Here is a 23,042-nt window from a genome sequence, read left to right on the forward strand (position 1 = left end):
ATTATAAAGACAAATTAAGCACATGAATCAGCGGTGCTTGCCTGGGTTTGAACCCGCGATCATCGGTTAAGATGCACGCGTTCTGACCACTAGGCCATCTCGACTCGATACCTGTATATTGTAAAGCAAAATGACGCAAACTTCATTCATGAATCTGTCAAAGATAATCAAATGTAACGGTATCAGTAACAATTTAAATTAACCATATTAGTAACGAAAAAATGAAAAAAGAATGCGCTTATTACATATAAAATAAATTGAAACTTAACAATATAATGTACAAAGATAATATTATTTATAGACATCGAAAATTGATATACTTTTTGTATTGAATAGAATACCAAAAATAAGTCACACTTATAAAAGCATTTATAACAAACGTAAATTGAAATAGTAAATTGATTGGTAAATGTACTGTGTTTATCTAAATAAGTATAATTTCAAAATGAAATTAAATATTTTTCTATTCATTCTATGGTATAATAGCGGCTCAAGATTGGAATGTTGGCTGTGCTTTGAAAAATATTTTGATTTTAAGTTATTCTAAGAAAGGAACGACCGAAATTATGAGCTTATTATAATTAATATTTATTTTTTAAATCATATGTAAGTGGACGAACAAATGGGTCATCTAACGGTAAGTGGTCACCTTCGCCCATACACAATGGAGCTGTAAAAATATTAAATTCTTACAGTACCAATGGGTAACTTGAGGACTGAGGTGTTATGTCACTTGTACCTGTAGCTACACTGGCTCACTCACCCTTCAAACCGAAACACGACAATACTGAGTTTTGCTGTTTGTCAGAAGTATATTTAGTGAGTACTTACCCAGGTGGGCTTACACAAAGTCATGATATGATTCCGTTTGTTCGTTAGACCCTTACGTAAGCAGCGGACGTGCTGCGATAGGGATCCCGCAGGCTCTCCGTGGCTGTGCTGATGGCGGCCATCGCAGGGGTTTTAGTGAGTACAATCTCACATAACCCGGCATCCCTCCCAGGAGTCGGTTATCTATGAAGATTTTCCCTGCGCTAAAAAAAGGCCCTTACGTATAAATACCAAACATGATACGGAACAACAGTCTCATGTTTTTCGAGCATGAGCGTCATCAAGTTTGAATCGTCTTATAAATATATTTTTTTTAGGAAAGAACTGAATTTGTGAGTGAAATAAAGACGGTAATAAAACGCGCTGCTCCGAGGTAATCCTCACGCAATCTATAAGTGTTACAGAATAATAGATGTCTTAAGAATACTTAAAAAAATTCAAACAGCTACAAGCTTCACATATATAAAATATATTTATTTTATGACTATATATTAAAATTGACTTATATATACATTTACAGTATTGTTACTAGTACAATATAGCGTTTTAATTTTAGCAAATAATAAAGCAAATTTAAAGCTTTAAAAATCATTAATTAATAAGGCATTTTACTCCATATTTAAATGCTAAAATTTAATTGTCAAACTGTAAATAATATATTTATAAAATTAACTACTGAGTTTCTTGCTACTTGCGAAACGATGCTCAAGAAAATAAAATGTATTTCGATTGTCATTTGGTTACTATTAAAGGTGTAGATAATAATATAATATATGTATATATCACATGAATATAGTTAATTCTTAATGTTTCTAGAGGTTGACGGTGTAGAAAGCCTAACCTAATACAACATAAATCTGCTGTTTGATCTAAATATGTATATAATATTAATCAGTTTTTTAAATAAAATAAAACATTGCACACTTAATCATTTTGCATTTAACGTTTAAAACTTTAAAATAAGAAAGCCTAAAGCCTAACGATGATGACTAAGTAATGTACAAGGTTATGGGCGTAACGAATATTTACGTGGGGATCGATAAAAACGTGAATTTATGTCAAATTCGTGTAAAGTATTCTAAGTATGGACCCTGAAGTAATTTTCATGTAAATGACTTAGATTTAAGCTGGGTTCGTATCGACGACAAACTTCACTGATAATAATCAAAGTAGCTTAGAACAGCTAAGTTAGTATCTCTCTAGTTAATTGATGTTGTGACATGAATCACAAGTACGTTATTACGTAAGTATGCAGATTTGTATATTACTTTACAGCATTTAGGTTTATTGATTTTTAATTATTCGCACTTTTTATTGCGCATTTCTGAAGAAAAAAAGGTAGGTATAATTTCCTATGGAAAATTTTAGTTTTCTAACACTACAATAATATACTATAAATTTGCCACACTACAAATGAATGAATGAAATTAAGATTTTTTAAATAAATATATAAATATATTGGTCTCCAAAAAATCAAAATCAAAATAAACTTTATTCAAGTAGGCTTTTACAAGCACTTTTGAATCGTCATTTTACAAGTAAGTGAAGCTACCACCAGTTCGGAAAGTAGATTCTACCGAGAAGAACCGATAAAAAACTCAGTAGTTACTCTTTTTCAACATATAAGAAATACAAAGTCAAGTTAGTTAAATACAATTATTGAAATTAATATATTCTGCTTGGTTGCCAAAATTATCTTATAAATATATATATATATATATATATATATATATAGACATAAATCTGTAACTGAAACAGAAATAAAATACTTTGATCTGAGAAGAAAAGGCAAAAGAAACTCAGCGTTTTATTTGGTTGTTATTATTTACAAAAAGAAGCCAGGAAGCGATCATGTCATTTTCACAATCTGTGAGACTTCAAGGTCACAAAACGTTGTTGACATAATTGGATGTCGAATGCGAAACCAAGATTACACGTTGAAAAGTAAATTGGAAATAACGACTGAAAGAAAAGGAGTAGAACCAGCCACGTGGTGATCTAATCCCTTCTCGTAATAAAAATACTGAACATAATTTACGATGCATTTTTATTAAAGCACCTATTCTTCTACTAAATAGCAAGTCAGCTGAGAAATTACAAACACCATTAGCCAAGAAATGAACAACAGATCATCAAGCTTCGTCACGCGACACCTCACTGGGCGTCCTGAATTAAAACCGCAACAAGAACAGAATACAAAATTGAAAAATATTTAAAATAGACCTGTTGTACGGAAATAAATAAAAATCATTTAATAAGTCTATTAGTTATGCTTACAAGATTTTTCAATTTTTTGTTAGAAAAGTGTCCTTGCACAATTGTCTTTAAATATCAACAATACCAACAGCCTGTAAATTTCCCATTGCTGGGCTAAGGCCTCCTCTCCCTTTGAGGAGAAGGCTTGGAACATATTCCAACACGCTGTTCCAATGCTGGTTGGTGGAATACACATTTGGTAAAATAATATGAAATTAGACACATGCATGTTTCCTCATGATGTTTTCCTTCACCGCCGAGCACGAGATGAATGATAAACACAAATTGCAAAGTGCTTGCCTGGGTTTTAACTGCGTTTCGCGTTTTCTAACCACTGGACCAACATGGGTCAACTGGGACAACTCGGCTCACACGATTTAACTACTGTTCTGTAGAATAATTCTTGTGCCTGCACTGTTGTTTTTTAGATGTCACTTTCGTTTTGTTCATATTATTATGATACATTACTATTATGGTTTTTAATTCAATTAAAAACCATAAAATGTTTTGACCAAATTTGATGATTAATATGCCCTTATTAATTTCACAATCGCCTTAATTATTATTTAGTTGTCTACAGATTTTTTTACTGTTTAAAATGATTCTGATCTGTTGTTGTCAAATTTAATTATATGGTTTTTTCTGTAACTTCGGAAAAGAAACAGCGTCAATTTATTGGACTTAAAAAAGTGTAATCTGCGCTTAGCCTTATTGTCAAATAATTTAATTTAGATAACGCTGGAATAAAACCACAAAACAAAACAAATGTTAAATGAAAAATATATATGTTTCTTTGATTATACACAGTACCGGACTATTTGCTCCTTAGAAGTTTTGAATTGTCTTTAAAGCATTCGGACTGAATTTAAATTCCTCTCCTATTAAAGCATCCCTTTGATGTTAAAGGAAATATACTTATCGTAAAAAACTTTTTTATAACTTAGACAACGTTATAATAATGCCTTTGTAACAGGAGCTAAGTAGCATTTGAATTGCAAAGCATTCAAAAGTTTATATTCAATATTCAAGCATCACTTAACGATAGTCCAAGTAACTAACAGTAAGAAAAATTCGTGAACCTTAAGGACAGACGTGAAAAAAACTTAGGTTTTTAATTCAATTTATTCTCAAGGAATATTAGTCATCGATAACTAAAATATAGGGCAATTGGAAAAAAGACTTATTGTCCACCTGCGGGAATCAAGTTATAAAAATTTAGTTATATTACACTATTTACAGTATTGGTGATATTAAAAATGATATGTCGGCGCGAAACCACGAATTTAAGAAAAACACGCGTCCAGAAATGATTATTTTAATAATAATAATAACTTAAAACTGTTTGATTGTTAAATTAATATTTTTTAATGAATTTTGAAATGTTAAATTAGTCTGAAATATTTTAGTTTTGTAAACAGGTGTTATGTTGAGTGAATAAGTCTACCCACCTATTCTTGTTATAAAAGATCAAGCGCCCGCCGGTATCGAGAGGCTTGGTCGAGCCGTCGGAGCGATCGAACCGCCTCATATTGGAATAAATCAGAGAAGAATATTCCCTGAGTTTAATTTCAAACCTCCGAGTATGGATAAAGATCGAAACCCTGAAACTCGTGACGTCAGCTATGCTGACGTCATGTTTTTTAAAAACGGGCTCGGGCATGCTTTTCCGTTAGATATATTATAAACAATTATAGAAAAGCTGTTCCTATTCGTTTAATGGTTTGGAGAAAAAACCGTTGAACCAATTTTGTGTTGTATTACATAATTATACATCGGATTTAAGGATAAATAAGATCATCTGGATCCAAATAAATAACATACTCCTCCGACACGAGAGCCGCGCTCGAAGGATCCGCCTCCCGCCATTTGTCTGAACACTTCACGAGCAAAGTTCGGAGCTGTCATAATTCGCGCACCAACACTTGTGCACCGAGTATGAAATTTAAGAAACTCCAAACATTATTCTATTTCAGATAAATACATAGTAGAAACTCGATATGACTAAAATATTCGATTATTCATTTGTGATTGATTGACTGTCCATTTTGATTGGTTGATGCGTCGGACACCAGTGTTGCATTAGGCGAAACCTGCAAAGCAAAATATTCGTTGAAATTATTGAAGTGTTGCTTTTCATCTGCTTTTTATTTAAGAATATTATTGGTTGCTTTAGTTGCTTGTTAATTTTTTTTTTAAATAAATATGAGACAACATCACATACATACATTACTTTGATCCCAGTGTAAGTAGCTAAAGCACCTGTGCTATGGAAAATCAGAAGTAACGACGGTACAACAAACACCCAGACTCAAGACTACATCGACTCGGTCGGGAATCGAGTCCGGGACGTCGGAGTGACGTACCCATGAAAACCGGTGTATACACTACTCGACCACGGAAAACGCCATGTTAATGACTTTTAATATTTATTAATTTCTTCGTGATATGTTGGTGGTTTGGCGTCTGTTAACAAAATAATTCTTTATAATTAAAAAATAAGTCCATAACAATATCGTGTAGAGAGATGTAAGTAGGTCATGGTAGCCAACTCAAGACGGATAAGCCAACTACACAGGACATAACTAATGCATAAACGGGTTTATGTGTTTTCTGAGGTACTTCCACTTTTCCTGGCTGTTTCTATTCATATACAATTATGAATCTTATTAATTTGACAAAAAAAAGACCCGCTGAGTTTCTTTCGCCAGTTCTTTTGTTTAATTTGACCATCAATAAGTGTTCTTGTCAGGTCAGGTTGTTCCTTTTACCGAACTGGTGGTACTGTGTAATTTGACCATCAATAGGTAAGTGTAATGTTTCTATGTTGAATAAAGGAATTTGAGTTGAGTTTCAGATACCGGGTCCAATCAGTCCGACCTGGACCGAACCCATCTTGAGATCTTAGGCTGAGACACTAGTTAGTCAATGAACAAATCTAATATTTACTAAAGGAAACATTAACACCTGTCGATAAAGTATCAATCGCTTAGTTACTGCAAAGTGAAAGCACTTCGCGCCGGTTCAAGTGCTCTGCCGTCTTCGTGGAAAACTTCTCGTCTTTGAGTATATTTTTCTCCCATTTTTCTTCGGAGACGCGACGAATGTAAGTTATCGCGACGTTCATGAGGCTCCCGACAGTGATTTATGTGTTCCGCCTCATTTTCATCTTCACTTGAGATACCTGAAAATGAGCATTCTGATACTTTTGGTCCATTTTTATGCGCAAACAATTTATTCAGTGTGAGTTGTGCGCTGCGTCACTAGTTGTGATTCCAAATAAACTAAATTATGCTACGTTTTGTGTGTATTTTTAAATATTATATACCATTAAAATAAAAAATAAACCCTTACATAATTGTATAGTTTTTACAAAGCCAGAAGTTTTAAATAAATCTCTTTAAAAAATTATTTTTAAAATCTCGTTATATAAACCTCTAAAAACTTTATGTAATGATTTAGCACTAATTAGCGCCATTGTATTACCTAAAATTTCTAGACTACATTGGTCTAGAAATGGATCTAACTAAAAAGTGAATAAAATATAAAAAAAATATTTAATCTTCTGCGTATTTAATTTTTAATTAACTAAGAATAAACATAGTAAAAGAGTATCTAGTATGCATGTATCTATTAGTATACTCGTAAATTTAAGTGTTTGGTAACCAAAAATCATAAATAATTTAAAAATGTGATATGAATTAAATTTTAAATCAATATATTTTTTATAATAGAAATCATTCTAAACACGATTATTTATATGTTATAGAAATAGCTTTTGAGGTGAGTGCCAAAATTATTCTGACATAATAATTTACGATGGAAGCGTAGGGTGATTAGCTCCCAGGTTCGATTCCCGGCCGAGTCGATTTAGAAAGATCATTAGTTTTCTACGTTGTCTTGGGTCTGGGTGTTTATAGTACCTTCATTACTTCTGATTTTCCGTAACACAAGTGCTTTAGCTACTTACATTGGGATCAGAGTAGGGTATGTGATGTTGTCCAATTTTTTTTTTTTGATTCGGTGAAGTTTATACCAATTAGACAATAGAAATAAATGTTACATAGGGTTTTTTGTCGTTAAAATATATTTAGTAAATATTGTATATCTAACTACGCAGGCAGTACCTTACTTAGTGCTAACAGGCAAAAGTGAGGTTTACCTTGTAATTTGAACCATCTCGAGTTCCGAGTGCCTTCCCAAGAGATTCAATACCTAACTATGAGACCCAACCGCGGGTCAGGGCGAGGTGAACAATTGTTCTAAAACTTTATACCCAGTAACAAATTTCGAAACATGAGTTCATTATCGCTATCTATTAATAAGCAACTATAAACCGAGATGGGTATACTATAAATTAATCAAAATGTATGCTCGCTTCTTAAAAATGGTAATTTATCTTAAAATTATTTAACATTAACGCTGACAGATTTCAGAAGTATCAACTTTTCGTTCGTCGTGGTATTTCCATTAAAAAAAGAAGTAATTAATATATAATAAAAAGAGTAATATTTTCTGTTTGAATTTTTATAAGGCTTTAATCTTTTTTTTGTAATTTATTCTACGTTCACTTTACAAACAAAGTCACAATTTAATTTGATTGAACATCATGTACGAAATTCAAAAGTTATCGCCGAAACATATGAAACAATTAAAAGAATATATTTTTTCTTTCATTTTTTTAACAGTACCGCTATTTGCACCATATTAAAAATTTTGTGTTTAAAAATTTATGGTTTTTATATGACCAGTATTATTTTGTATATGCCCCAGGAGTTATGGGAAGAGAGCTACACATCGGAGTACGATTATGGTCTTATTTTGAACAGCTCCAGCATTAGATGTACAAAAAATTGTAGAGAATTCTTAATAACGATTTACTAAATATTACACACACAAACACGCAAACTGGTTTTCGTATACTTCATTACTGAAGGTCGGGCTTGTCCTTTTTAATAATTACAATGTGCGCATAAAAATAACGCATGTCACTAATTCGGTCTTCAAGATTTCACGAGATACGAACTTCCAATAAAAAAACGCTGTAAACTCAATTCGATATCATTTTGTCCGATGATTTCGCTCGAACTATTTCCCCAAAATCACGTTAGAGGAATGAAATATATAAGACACTATATTCTTAGATCTGTACTGCTAAACTGAACTTTGAACTGATGGTATTTCGGGGACAGTTTTGTCGAAAGTGTCAAAGTTCTACAAGTTTCAGAATTCTTGGCAAAGGAATATCTGCTCGCCATCTCTGTACGTTATTTAAACTAATTTAGTTTTAACTTTGATACATTTACCCAACAGATAGTATATATGCGGTACTGATATCACAAATGAGAAAATAATTTCTGGATATTTAACTTTCAGTAATAATAATAGTCTCTAAAATATTTTTTGATAATCATTTATATTCAAGTGTATAATATGTCTAAAAAAACTACCTAATCTAAATTTTGGAAAATGATTTTATCATATATGGGTAGCATAATTAAGTTAACCATAATTGTTCGATTTACAAAAATACTTTTTGGTGACAGGGTTTTGTGAAATCCTTTTTCACTCCAATTCACTCATCATATTTTCTAGCGACGAGCACAAATATTTATTATTTTTTATCTTGGTTTGAATTTTGAATAAGGCAGCTTACCAAGAAGGGCAAAGGGCACAATGTCAGCTCCCAAGATTGGTGGCACATTCAAAATATAAGAAATGGTGAATATTTCTTACGGTGCTAATGTGTATGTCAGTGGAGGTGATTATGAGCATATTCCAAGACGCGGCAAAGAATATGGGTACTTTAGAATTCAATGCAGTACTTCAGGCCTCAGAATCTCGGGTAAAGCGAGGTATCTAGTAACTTATAAACAAAATATAAAATCCATGAAATTTCAATAGTACTTGCGCGGAGTTAAACCCACAGCGTTCAATTAGGATAAACGTGTTCGGCTATTATAGCATTGACAAAAACATATTCAGATATAAAATCTCAACGCTCACTAGTAAAATTTATTGAATCATATAAACGCAGTTTCATTCGCCTGCCGTTCAATTCACCTGGTTCTGATTCTGAGCTGTAAATCTTTTATGGACGATAACAGAACGGGGAGGAGTGATCGGTGCGTGAGAACACTTCGACGAAATCGTCGTATATTTACTGCACATCAAGTTTTATTGGCAAGATGCAGTAAAAACATCCTTTGGGAAACCTATTCTGAAATTGACGCATTTATGTCAGAAATATTTGTTGACAGGATCATTCATAAATAATTAATACGGAAAAAACGACGATGACTTTTGTAGGGTATTTAGGTTTTATGCGTGTATCGAAACGTCAATAATTTATCCATGGCATGATTTTAAGCTATGACGAAATTCAGTTATTCTACCGCCAAATAATAGTACTCAGTATTGTTGTGTTTCAGTTTGAAGGGTGAGTGAGCCAGTGTAACTACAGGCACATGGGACATAACATCTTAGTTCCCAAGGTTGGTGGCACATTGACGATGTAAGGAATAGTTAGTATTTGTTTACAGCGTTATTGCCTATGCGTGATGGTAACCACTCACTTACCATCAGGTGGCCCATATGCTCGTCCGCCAACCTATAACATAAAAAAAAACGTACTTCCTTTCTCGTGTTGGCGGCGGTAACGTATGCAATGTGAGTGCGCCGCACTTCGAAATTAGCTAGTGTACCAGACTATTATCCTTCTCCTATAACATCGCCCATCCCCTGGCGTGTTCTTCGAGTGTGTGAAGACCAAGGGAACGCTCCCAAGAAGAAGAAAGTATCTTCAAAAGCAAGAGCAGAATTTGAGGTAACGACTCCCCTTCTTAATCAACTATAAATAAAATTTTAACAAAAAGAAAAACCGACTTCAAACAAAACACTATATTAAAACAAATGAATATGCACGAAAAAGTAATAAAAATAATTGCGTATTCAACATATTTTTTAGAGTCTTCCTAAGTTAAATGAAATGAAAAATATTAGACTACTTAAAAGTCGATTAACGATTATATTATGTAGTTATAGTTATTGGTATATTTGGAGCCGGTGTCAGCCACGGTGCCCTTGCCCCAACAATCAAAAGAAAGAAGCGATACGAGCCCCTTGATTGATCCAGTATATTATTGTGTAAAAGGTAATTTGTAAAAAACATGTTTGTTAAAGTATTCTCGTATTGTTTTTTGATAGATATACTGTAGGGTTTTATTGGCTGACACCGACTCCAAATATAACAATAATTATAATTACAAAAGTTATGAGGTAACAAACATAAAAAAAAAAAAAAAAAAAAAAAAAAAAAAAAAAAAAAAAAAAATACAGACGAATTGATAACCTCCTCCTTTTGGAAGTCGGTTGAAAATATACAGTCCACTTATCTCTAGCGTGGACACCTTTTCACAAAACTAATGGCAAAATATATATATTTAATCACAAAATAACTTTACCACAAGATATGTAAATACAGCACGTGTAGTTCGTGTGTGGTGTGTCGTATGTGGGAGCATGTTGAATAATTGACGGCTACAAGGGTTCCCGTCATCATAGATCAAAGGCGTCGAAGCTACGTCGCCAAGCAACAACGAAAATAATGCTGAAAATATTAAGCATACTATTACCATAAGAACTTTCATTTATCTTAGTACTAGTAGTCGCCCGCTTCTCGTGTTTTTGGATGTTGTTGGTTGTTGGTTGTCATGTGTCAGGCAAAAAAAATAGGCTATGTGCTCTTGGAGTTTAAGTTTGTTTCATACCCAATTTTCTTCAAATTCGGTTCAGCAACTTGGTCATGAAAGGGCGTCAGACGAAGTTATTTTAATAGAGTTTTATAATATTAATATAAATTTAAAATGTATTGAGTTTTGTACAATAAAGAGGTCGCGGTAGTGCGTTGCTTCATAAAAGTGACTGTGAACATTACAAAGGTAGCGTTGCCGCTGGCTGCCCGCCTCTTTGCAATCTCACGAGCTATTTACAAGGCAATCTACATAAATTTTAATCTAAAACTCACAAAAGGAAAGAACGTAAATCATTTGATAGCATCTACGCATTTTTCCTTATAATTAAGTATATAAAATAGCATTTTACCTCATTTTAATACGGAAAGAATTTTACGACTTGAAACAATTTTTTCGTTTAACTTTAAATATTTCTAGGATTTCTAGCATTATTAGTATATCAGATATCTTGTACCAACAACAAACAACAACAATAGCCTGTAAATTCCCACTGCTGGGTTTCAAGGCCTCCTCTCCCTTTGAGGAGAAGGTGGCAGAATTTCTATGAAATGTCACATGCAGGTTTCCTCACGATGTTTTCCTTCACCGCTGAGCACGAGATGAATTATAAAGACAAATTAAGCACATGAATCAGCGGTGCTTGCCTGGGTTTGAACCCGCAATCATCGGTTAAGATGCACGCGTTCTAACCACTGGGCTATCTCGACTCTTGTACCATTCACCATAAAATACAAAATAATATTATATGCTCTTTGTTTATTTATGTTTTAGGAGAACACAATAAAGACAGGTTACACGTCTGTCATGTCAGTTACGCGCAAAGACATTTGTGATAAATATTTTATAAATTTGTATTGTTTATTATTGTGTGTATTATATTTAGTTAGTGTAAAATGATTATTCAGTAATACGAATAGAAACCTGCACGAATAAGGTATATAATAATAAAAAATGTATGCCATGTTGTACAAAAAACAACATTATAAGTAAAAGGCCTTTCTGAGGCTTTTACTTTTAGAGGATTCGTACTTAGTCTAACAATAATATCCTTTGGTATTCCTAAAAAGGTCCAAAGATAACGCCGAGCAGTACGACTAATTTAATTTGCGCCGTATTACAGCTAACTCTTTACACGGTTTAGAATCACTATTAAATATCTGAGTTCTACGTAATGTGGTGTAGCTCCAGTGCATAGAACTATATTTACACCCATTAACTAATTAACTCCTCTGATTTGTTTTGACTGAATTTTACTGATAACATTTAGTGAAATGAATTTCTCTATTCCGTAGCGTTTTGAATATAGTTTTAACGTGTGATATTTATATGATTCAAAAATATATAATGTTGTATAATACATATATTAAACTTTTTTTTTTATAAATATTTAGGAATAATTCTTCACGATATGTTATCTTAGATGCCAAGATTTGTGGTGCATTAGTGATATTAACACCGATTAATATTTCTCACAATTCAAATGTACCTAATAGTCGTGGTAATGCGACCACTTACCATTATTCCCATTTTCCAGTTCACTTACATATTTGACATAAAAGTCTCTTTTTAATGTCCATCTATATTACTAAACTCTGATCTTAATTCTTGACACCTCACTCTCATAATCCGATGTAAGGGCGATGTATCGATAACTTTTCGAGCTTTCTGAGGGTCGGAATTGTAATAAATTCTACTAAAGACATTCAGATTTCGGACTGCTCCTAAGAATTTAATTAAACAAAATATAATTACTTGGTGGTAGGGCTTTGTGCACCACCCCTGGGTGTAACCCTTGTGCCTGTGTTACACTCAGTGTAACTACAGGCACAAGGGACATAGCATCTTAGTTCCCAATGTTGGTGGCGCATTGACGGTGTAAGAAATTGTTAATATTTCTTACAGTCGTCATTGTCTATGGGTGATGGTGACCACTTACCATCAGGTGGCCCATATGCTCGTCCGCCTACCTATTCCATAAAAAAAACCTTTTTATTGACCAGATTTAACCCCGAACCGCGGGAGTGTGTGCATAAAGCCTATAACAACAATTCAGTCAAACTCAGTATGTAAACTTTTTAAAACAAGTAAGGTACAAAATAAATAAAATATGATTTCAAAGCTACAGAATATCACTCGCCAAATATGTTCGCAGGTCCCGCTGTCGCTTAACCTGTCACGATTTATTAATCTCTGGAGATACAAATAACCGTTAAATTTATCGCACTCTGACAAACATAATGGAAGGAAGAATGTAATTTTGTAGATTTCCTCGAACAATTAATTCTATTTTATTAATTACAATCAACATTGTTTACGTAATTAAATTTAAATCGTTAATACGAAACAGTCTCACTGTTTATTTAAGCTTTAAATATAAACGAATATTTTGAAAGAGCAAATTAGATTTTATTTAGATAAAATTTATAAATGGTCGCTCAGCGAAATTCCCCGAATTAAATAATCCTTTTTAAGAGCAAAGATTTAAACTTAACGAATTGAGATGTCGTGAAGAAAGCTGCTTGGGTCGGATGAAAATCTGCCAATTATGTGTATCAACCACCATCCAAATGTAGCGTTGCGGAATAAGCCCGCAATTTTCCTTAACAGAAGCAGAGATCTTTGCTTTGCACAGAGACATTTACATGCCGTAATTGTTAGTGGAATGAAATATTTGCGAAGCCAGTAAATTGGTATACGAGTATAACTGTTTACCTTGCTCGGCATATATATAAAAATCTTTGTCGCTGAATATGATTTTAGTATAAGAAGTAAATCTTTTCATAAAACGTTTTTTTAAATAATAATTCGTTTAATATACTTTTAACATTTGAAACAAAGCCAAAAGCGTCTCGAAAGTTTTTAATTAAATTTCTATTTGTAATCAGACTGTCGATTGTGTCCCTGGGCTATAAGCGCTTTATATAAACTATAAATATCTATCGAACTTTATATTTAATAAAATAATATTTATATTTACAATATTTGTGTTCGTGATATTGGGTTATTTGTCTTATTTTTTTTTAAGATATTTTAATAATTTGCTTTACTGAGACTTACTTGTACAGCTCTTTACTTCGCTTCGGAGATGTTTAAAAGAATCTATCAAAGAGTAATACTACCATTTTAACTTGGTCTAGTATGTTATGTTGGTATGTATGTTTGCATATTTCCATTAATTGTCTAATCATAACAGTCGGGTCGTGTATGTGAATAAAATTATGAATTAAAATTTTGCTTATTTATGTATGTTCTTTACTCTAGTTCCAAGGCCTTATTTCCATTGGAAGATAAATATTTGAGATATGTTATTATATTTCCGAATATTATTAACATATTGAGTATCAAACTTAGTGGTATAAGTACAAGAACATTCTAAATGAACTAAATGAAATGTCGCGTTAAGACAAAAGTAATATATTTGGCTCAGGCGCTGTGAAGAACATAAGGGTAATTAAAAACAAAATAAAACATTTTACACGTAAAATATAAATAAGAAAGTACGACATTTAAAAAGGTCGTAAATCATATTAGCTCAGACAAATAATCCAACATTTATTAGTAGTAGTAAAGTCGAATCATTTCCTATAAGTGAAAAGTTTAACTCTCAACCGTTGGAGTTGGAAGCCTTACACGTTTTATGTTATACGTGTAGGAAATTTGATTCTACTCCGGCTTAAATATTCAATATTGAATTAAAAAGCGAAAAGTTTTTCAACTATTTTCAAAGAAATATTTTTATATAAAATTACTAGCAAGTTAAAAAAATATATACCAATATCTATAAATACTTTCACACATATCGACATATGTACATTTTCACATATATGGACATTTATACCACCTTGTAATTTAGAACAACTATTCGTTATATTCAGTCTGACATGATCAGCAATGCTTACAATAAAAATAAAGCAGGCCCATATGGGATTACATGAACCAGTTTTTCACTATTGCTCTGTAGATTTACATATAACACATTGTAATCTATATATATAGTGCAATAAACAGCTCCTATCATACTTTTGTACGTTTCTACAAATAAAATATTTATATAATCACGATCATGGTTTAATATATCCTTCAATGCTTTTTAAGTAAAAGTGCGGTGTTTGGTCATTCATACCATCTTCAAACTCACAGAAATTTACATAAACAATACGATGCTGAGTTAACACAACATTGTATTCTTTCAGGAATTAATAAAAGTAAAAGTAATAGAAAAGTAAATGATTTGGCCCTCACTCTTAATGTTAATTATATTAATAAACTAGGGTTCACTCAGTGATCGAAATTTGACTACAATAATCATTACAATCTGAATTTGCATGTTTCGAACATTTTTTGGTAACATTAAACTCATCTACAGCGACCAACAAAAAACGTTTGACAAACAGGAACAAAAAGATACGGATTTGTTTTGTTCTCCACATTTTTATATCAGTTAGAAATTATATATAAGAAACGGGAAAGTAAGAAATGAAACATGCGAGCGTCGGACACCAAAAAGTTATAGTAAATTAATTGCAAGAAGAAAATAGTGTATTATTCTTTTCATAACGAGCGTTTTATTTATCGTTCAATCGTATAGTATGTATTTTGGTTCACTTTCTCTTGGGAACTTTTATTGCCCGCTAACAAATTATCCTATAATTTACCCTGCGGGTATATAAGCGACCGCGTTGACCAAATACCCCAAAATCTACTTTGGCAATACATTGCAGATACCTACCAGAAAATTTGATTTTAGTATTATTTAAACAACTATCATATAGATGAAATGTTTCGTTAGCTTAGTGTACATCTTATAAAGTCACTGATCTCTAGGTCTGGGTTCGAATACTGGAGAGAACAAAAATTATAATAGCAGCAAGAAAAGTTAGTTAGTTGGCATAATTACGTTGTAAATGGTCGTAATATCGAAGTAAGTCAGCCTGAATATTTAATGAGAAATGCTATTTTTTTAAGGCACAAGCTGTAATCTAATTCTATAATCGGAATTAAGAGAACGATAGATAGAACATATCATAAAAAAGTTTTAATAAATATATATGATACCATATATATTTTAATAACGTAATATACGTAATATTAATCCAAGCAGATTATTAAACAACGATCTCTTAGTTTCAATGTCTACCGATATTCTTTTAATCCCCCGGCAGCTCACCTGCGATATATCACGTGCGTGAACTAACCCGCGCCGGGAATAAGAACCGGGGAACAGGGAGATTGCTGCCGAGCTGATTTACGGCGCACCCACCCTGCGGTATTATGAATCCATATGGAAGAAATATATCGAATCTGTGCATTTCATAAATTTAGTATGGTAATCCTTTGTTTCTATTGCCTGAAAGACTCGTAAGCTTAACGTAGCTTAGCGTAGGGTGAAGAATAATGATATATTATAAAGTAAAAGCCTATTGATGTCACATAGCTGGGGAAATGCTTCTCTTTGCAAGGAAAAGGATTGCAGCTTACCAAGCTGCTCCATACTAGGTTTGATGGATACACATCCTGTGGGAGAAACTTCCGCTGCTTCGGAAAGTAGATTCTACCCAGAGGAACTAAAAGGCAAAAAATCAGTATTTACACTTTTCCAGTATTTTAATTGCAAAGTATGTTACTAAAGTAAGTAATTATATAATGTGTCTAGAAATAAACAAATATTGAGTTCCACTTTTTATCATTAACATAATCTTATATTGAGAAATGAGCCTTATTAATAATGTTTTATTCTTATTTTGTAATATGCCAAGTTAAAAATACACCGTGGAATCTTATTAAAAAAACAAATATCATGCCTCAAAATTATAGCTGGATGTATTAACTCTGCAAAGTCAGAAACTAGGTGTTAATAGTTTGACTTTCCTCCTCGTATCCATACAAAAATTGTCGCAGTTTATTTCAAAAAGATCTTACTGTGAATATACATGTACAGTAAACATGTTGTGAAACCACTGTAAGTATACCTACTTTATTAAAAGAATCCAGTAGATAAGTCTAGAGCTCCTAGATTATAAATACATGAAAATTGTCTTGTCTGAGTTTAACCCGCCATAACCGGCAGTAATGCTTGCGTTTTAACAACTGGGCCACTTCGGCTCTTCTGTTTTGATATTGATGCGATAAAGATACTTTTTCGTGTCTGAATTATAATGTATTTAGGCTATCGCCGGGGGATCGTCTCCTTGACTCCCTAGGTAGTTGATATCTGACGGTCACATCTATCTCGATCACATTAAGAGCACTCTATTGCGGTACTTGGATTTCAGAAAATGTCGTTAGTCTCAATAGACACTCGATGTGATACTGCCTCCACTGGAGCTCTGAATACAATTGTATCTTTTATAACGTTTACTTTTTGCCATATTGTGGAAACTAAAATGGCAGATGGATACGTAGATGGCTTTATTACAAAGACATAAATAGAAAATAAAAGGAAAAAAAAAGAATCACAGAAATTAATACATTAATAGTATTAATATTAACAATAATGACTTACAAAGCCACTTTTTAATGACGACCTTTAAATACTCGTAAAAACAATGGAAATAATTGTATTAACTAATTTATCGACGAGCTAAATAAATTATAAACACGAACCAAGGACGTCTTGAAAACTATGTGGAACTCACATTATAATAACTCATAGAGAAATTAATTATCTTCAGCTAAGACTTGGTATGATAAAATAAAACTGTAGTAACAATTAAAATTACTACTTATTAAAGCCATGTGAACTATCTTTCCTTAATCCAATACAAGACATTTTTTAACTAAAAAAAACATAACGAAGGCTTAACGCGATTTACAATATTTATGGCGCGTTATCCTCTTAACACAACATCGCTGAAGCGCACGGGGTTTGTCTGAATAAATGTACGCGACACTCGAAACAAATGGATTATACCGCGTAGAAAGATCTTGGAACTCTAAATAATTATTTTTTTCTCTTTAATTCTTGGATCCACGTCGCAGAGACTATAGACGACTACAGACGGTTACAGCGTCTCAACGAGATTGGACGAGTAATGAAACCCTTTGTGCCGACCGCAGTAATGGCATTAACTTTGCCCGATGACTTCCACAGACATCTTGAAACGAAGCCACATCAAACAGTATTATAAAAAGATAAAAAAAACGTAAAGCAATCATTACAAATGTACGCGATAGAAGTCCAGTTTCTCCATCTTTTATTACGACACTGAAAGCATTGTAACTACTTCAAAGCAAATAATAGCATTTAACATTGATGTGCACTCGAATTTAACCGCGAATTTTATATCATTTGTATGACCTGATATATGTTTTATGTATGTGAATGTTCCTTTAGTGTATTTTATATTTAATTTGTATTCGTTCTTGTAGTGTGCCTGCATGATTTAATTACCACGCAGTGATAATTCAAGTAGAAGGATAAACCTTTTTTTTTAAAAAAAAAACTTTTTTTATTCAGATATGGCACTAATGTGTAATATGAATTGAATACATCATTTCTTTTCTTGAGATTTTGGATTCCTTAGTCGGTTTGAATGGAAATTCTCCTTCAAAATTTAATAAAACCCATAAAGTGAAACAAACAACTCCACGAGGTTTCAAACGCGTTAAAAATTACGGCTCCATGCCCATGGGCTGTTGCGTGATGGCATATAATCCTTAATAAATAGGCTATTTGATAAGAAAAGTATATTTTTAATCGGATTTAGAGATCCTGAGATTATACTTCGGCCAAATAAACAGACTTAATCCGCAAAGCTTAACTTCAATTTTATAATAATACTAGTAGTCGCCCGCGGCTTTGCTAGTGTTTTAGCCAAAATCAAAATCAAAATAAACTTTATTCAAGTGGGTTTTTACAAGCACTTTTGAATCGTCATTTAACAATCAAGTGAAGCTACCACCGGTTCGGAAAGTAGATTCTACCGAGAAGAACCGGCAAGAAACTCGGTAGTTACTCTTTTTCAACATTTAAAAAAATACAGTCATGTTAATATAATTATTTAAATTAATATATCCTGCCTGGAAGTCAACAAGTATTAACTCCACGCTTTTTTATCATCTACAAAATCTTGTATCGAATAATACGCCTTTTTTACCAATTTATTTTTTATAAACGATTTGAATTTACGAGACGGCAAAGTTAAAAATGTCTGCGGAATTTTATTATAGAAACGTGTGTAGTGTGTTGGTTGGCTTGTGTCAGGCAAAAAAGTAGCCTATGTCCTTTTTTGGAGTTGATGTTTGCTTCATACCAAATTTCATCAAATTCGGTTCAGCGGTTTGGTCGTGAAAGAGCGTTAGACAGACAGACAGACAGAGAGTGCCTTTCACATTTATAATATTAAATATAGATTAGTGTAAGTTATAAAGATACGAAGACAATTTTTGTAATTTTATTATCAGTCCACTGCAATAACGCTTATGGACTATTTGTGAAGTTTTCTCGTATAAAGCAAGTGAAGATCATAAAGTTCAAGCAATATCGGTCAGCTTGTGCTGAGGGTAATCTACATAAATTGAGGTCGATGTTGTCTGTAAATAAAACGCCGACCCGTTTATCATCCCAGCGACCCTTGTAGGCAACATCTTTATTACTTCCATTTTAATTTTGTTTCTGGGATTTTATTCCTTGATGTGTTCTGTGCTTGAAAAAGTATTACTTTTTTTTATTTATGTTGTTCCGGCAATGCCAAGATCTTGCCAATATATTCTAAGTGAATAATAATTACTCATAAATGACCCACATCTGGGGAAAGGTTCTTTTTTTGGAAAATAATTCAGTCGAGCGCCTGCTATTGTGGGTTATCAAAACATGTAGGGTTTCTCTGCGTTGTTTTTTATATTGCTGAGCATGGGATGATATACAAACACACATAATATGTAACTTAATAGAATTTGCCTGACTTGATCCTGCTACAAGTAATAAGTCGAATTCGGATAAAACATAAGGATATAAACACTCATGACCTGCAACAAGAAACAACAACAAAAACCTGTTAATTTTTCCACTGCTGGACTAAAGACCTCCTCTCCCTTTGAGGTGAAGACTTGGAACATATTCCAACACGCTGTTCCAATGCGGGTTGGAGGAATACACATGTGGCATAATTTCTATGAAATTTGACACATGCAGGTTTCCTCACGATGTTTTTCTTCACCACCGAGAAAGAGATGAATTATAAACACAAATTAAGCGCATGAATATTCAGTGGTGCTTGCTTGGGTTTGAACCCGCAATCATAGGTCAAGATGCACGCGTTCTTACTACTGGACCATCTCGCCTTACTCATGGCATAAAACTATTGTACTTAAGAGGTTATGTATTGTGTGTGTTAACGATAACTTTGTTATTTAAGCCAGAAGCATCAATGAGTACAAAGTTTTGTTGAACATTGTTGTTTTTGTTAAATTTTGAATAATATTTAAGTAGGTGGTATGTAGACAAAGTTGCACAAAATCCTACCACCATTAGATGCAAACACTTTCAGTAATACTCGTACTTATAGATTAAAATTGCATGTAAGGAAAACTTTGATCAATAAACGAGTATAACTCAGATTAAAGCTTGACAAAAAGTATAGAGTTAGTGTTCATTGATTTCCAAGCAGAGTGAATAATTTTATTTAACTAAATCTTTTACTCTTGAAACCTATTCTTCGTAAAAGTGTAGTAGTATCTAGTTTTTTTTGCTAGTTCTTTCATTTAAAATATTAATACATTACAATCCGGTGGTGGATATTTGACACTGGCACTGGTGTGTACAAACAACAAAATTAGGTGTATTCACAAATAATATTGATAACATTGATAGAATCAGTGATAATCATTTTATGTACATGAGACGTAAGGATAAGCTTATAACGTCAAGTTTCCTCGACTCCACGAAGTCAGTAAATCCTTCTTAGGGTTAGGTATCCATTTCTATACCAAAATTCCATAGATTTATTTTGCTTTACCGATTCATGAATTCACATAATTTGTAAAAAAAAAAAACAAAAATAAAAAAGCATATATTTAAATACATGACTTTATAAATGACGTAAAAGCGTTGAGCTAATGCTTGTTGACATTCTATGACGTGATATATTATTTTATGTAATATAACTGTATTTTAAATTTTGAAAAAAAGGAACTACTGAGTTTCTTGCTTGTTCTTTTCGGTAGAATCTACATTTCCAACAGGTGGTCTCACATAAAATAGTTTGTAAAATGACGATTCCAAATTGCATATAAAAACTTACTTGAATAAAGTATATTTTGCTTTTGAAAGGAATTCACATAATCCGTGTAAGTATGTACCAATTAAATACATTATTTATATGTTAACTTAAGCTTATTGTTATATAAGTTGCTAGCATGAAAAAACCGAAGTCACAAATGGAAATGGAATGAATGATGGAATTTTAAAAGTTTATTAAAATTAAATGTTCCCATTTTTATGATATCTTATTAGCCGTATTATATTTGACCCGTAAACTATTCACAAAAAATGTTCTATGTATCATATGCAAGTGAAAGCCATGGCTAAAAGTTTATTTTTATTTATTGCATTGATACCTAAATCAGTTTTATGAAAAAGTTTTTTTTATATTCATCTGCATAAAAATTATATTATCATTATAATATTGTGAAGTAGCTGTCAATGCACCTATTTCTTTGAATTATTCGCGTAAAAATGTCTTCTTACTAATATTAAAAATAGTTCGGAGAGCTCTTTTCTGCAGAATAAATTCAATATTTGTGGCATTACCCCATAACAACATTTCGCAGTTTCGTCCTCAGTTCTTACAAACACCTAATTAATTGAATCTTGTAAAATAACTGCCACTGTACTTCAAAAAATCATAGTTTGATTGAATTCATGAATAAATTATTTTGTAAAACATACAATATTTTATTTGACACATAATGAAATTTAATGCATGTTTAATTACGTCAAAATTGATAATTAGATAATATTAATTAGAACAATATTAAAAATAAATTATTCTACTTATATTTATATAAAAGCAAGCTCAAATAATATTTAAGAGTATTCATTATTATGATATAACACAATGAGCGTACAAAGGATTATTGCTTCCGTTAATATTTTCCAGACGGCGTTTAGTGAAAGGATGTTTACACATCTTGGCTTCCTAATGATGTTTCCCTCAGCGAGATGAATTAGAAAATTTACTTTATCGGGCTTGAATCCGCAAACTTTGTTTAAGAGTCACGCATCTTTAAACTAAGAAATCTCAGTTAATAATATATTTCCCTCAAAATAAAAGCTAGAATACATAGTATTATTGTAAGATTATGTAAGTCTCAAGTAACAAAAGGAATACTCCCTGTAGTTTCGTTCAATGAAGACTTTCATTTCCTAAGTATTGTGAGCTTCTCGTAGAATTCAATTATGCTGCGATTTTCTTAGCCAGCGTCAAGCAGCAACACAATTATGTCAACTCCACTTTCTTAAGTCTCACCTCCACTCGGCTTCGTTTCCACGCTGAGAAATAAAAAGCATCCCTCAATACTAGTATAATACAGACCATAATTATGCTGTATTGCTGAGGTCTCAACGCAAACTTGTATAACGTTATGTTTGAACGCAGACTTATTTTATTTTGCAAATTAAATTTCCTTTCGAAATAATATTTTAGGTACGAATATTTATAAAGGTAAACTGTATTTCATTTCGTTGCTGCAATTTGATTCTCATGAACGTTGGATGAGGAGAAACTGTTTCTTTCCTGGAATAAAAAATATCATATACGATATTCAGCAAACTAGAGTTTTTATTCAAAGGGGGCTGTCGATAATTTGATTTCGTTCAAATATGGTTGACACTTTACTTTAAATATTATTTATTAGTTGCGAAATAAAATTAAATTGTCTTAAGAAAGTAGACGAACAAGGAAATGTATATCTTCGCTACCAAAATACAATATCACTGTAACGGTACATTTAGACCATGACATTGACACTACATAGTACACGTATGTATACATGGAAGTGTCTGTAAAGACACGAGCGTCTCTGATTAAAATTGTGACATGATAATTAGCGTCGAATCAACCGCTGTGTCGAAGTGTCTAGTGTAGTTGAAAAGTTTTCTAACAGGTTCGACATTTTCATTACCAGTACATCGTTACTGCATCATCAATGTCCTACCTCTCACTAACTACTAAAATCGAAACACATAAATACAAAGTATAGCTA

This window comes from Vanessa cardui, chromosome 4 (genome assembly GCF_905220365.1).
Source record: "Vanessa cardui chromosome 4, ilVanCard2.1, whole genome shotgun sequence".
Classification (NCBI taxonomy): Eukaryota; Metazoa; Arthropoda; class Insecta; order Lepidoptera; family Nymphalidae; genus Vanessa; species Vanessa cardui.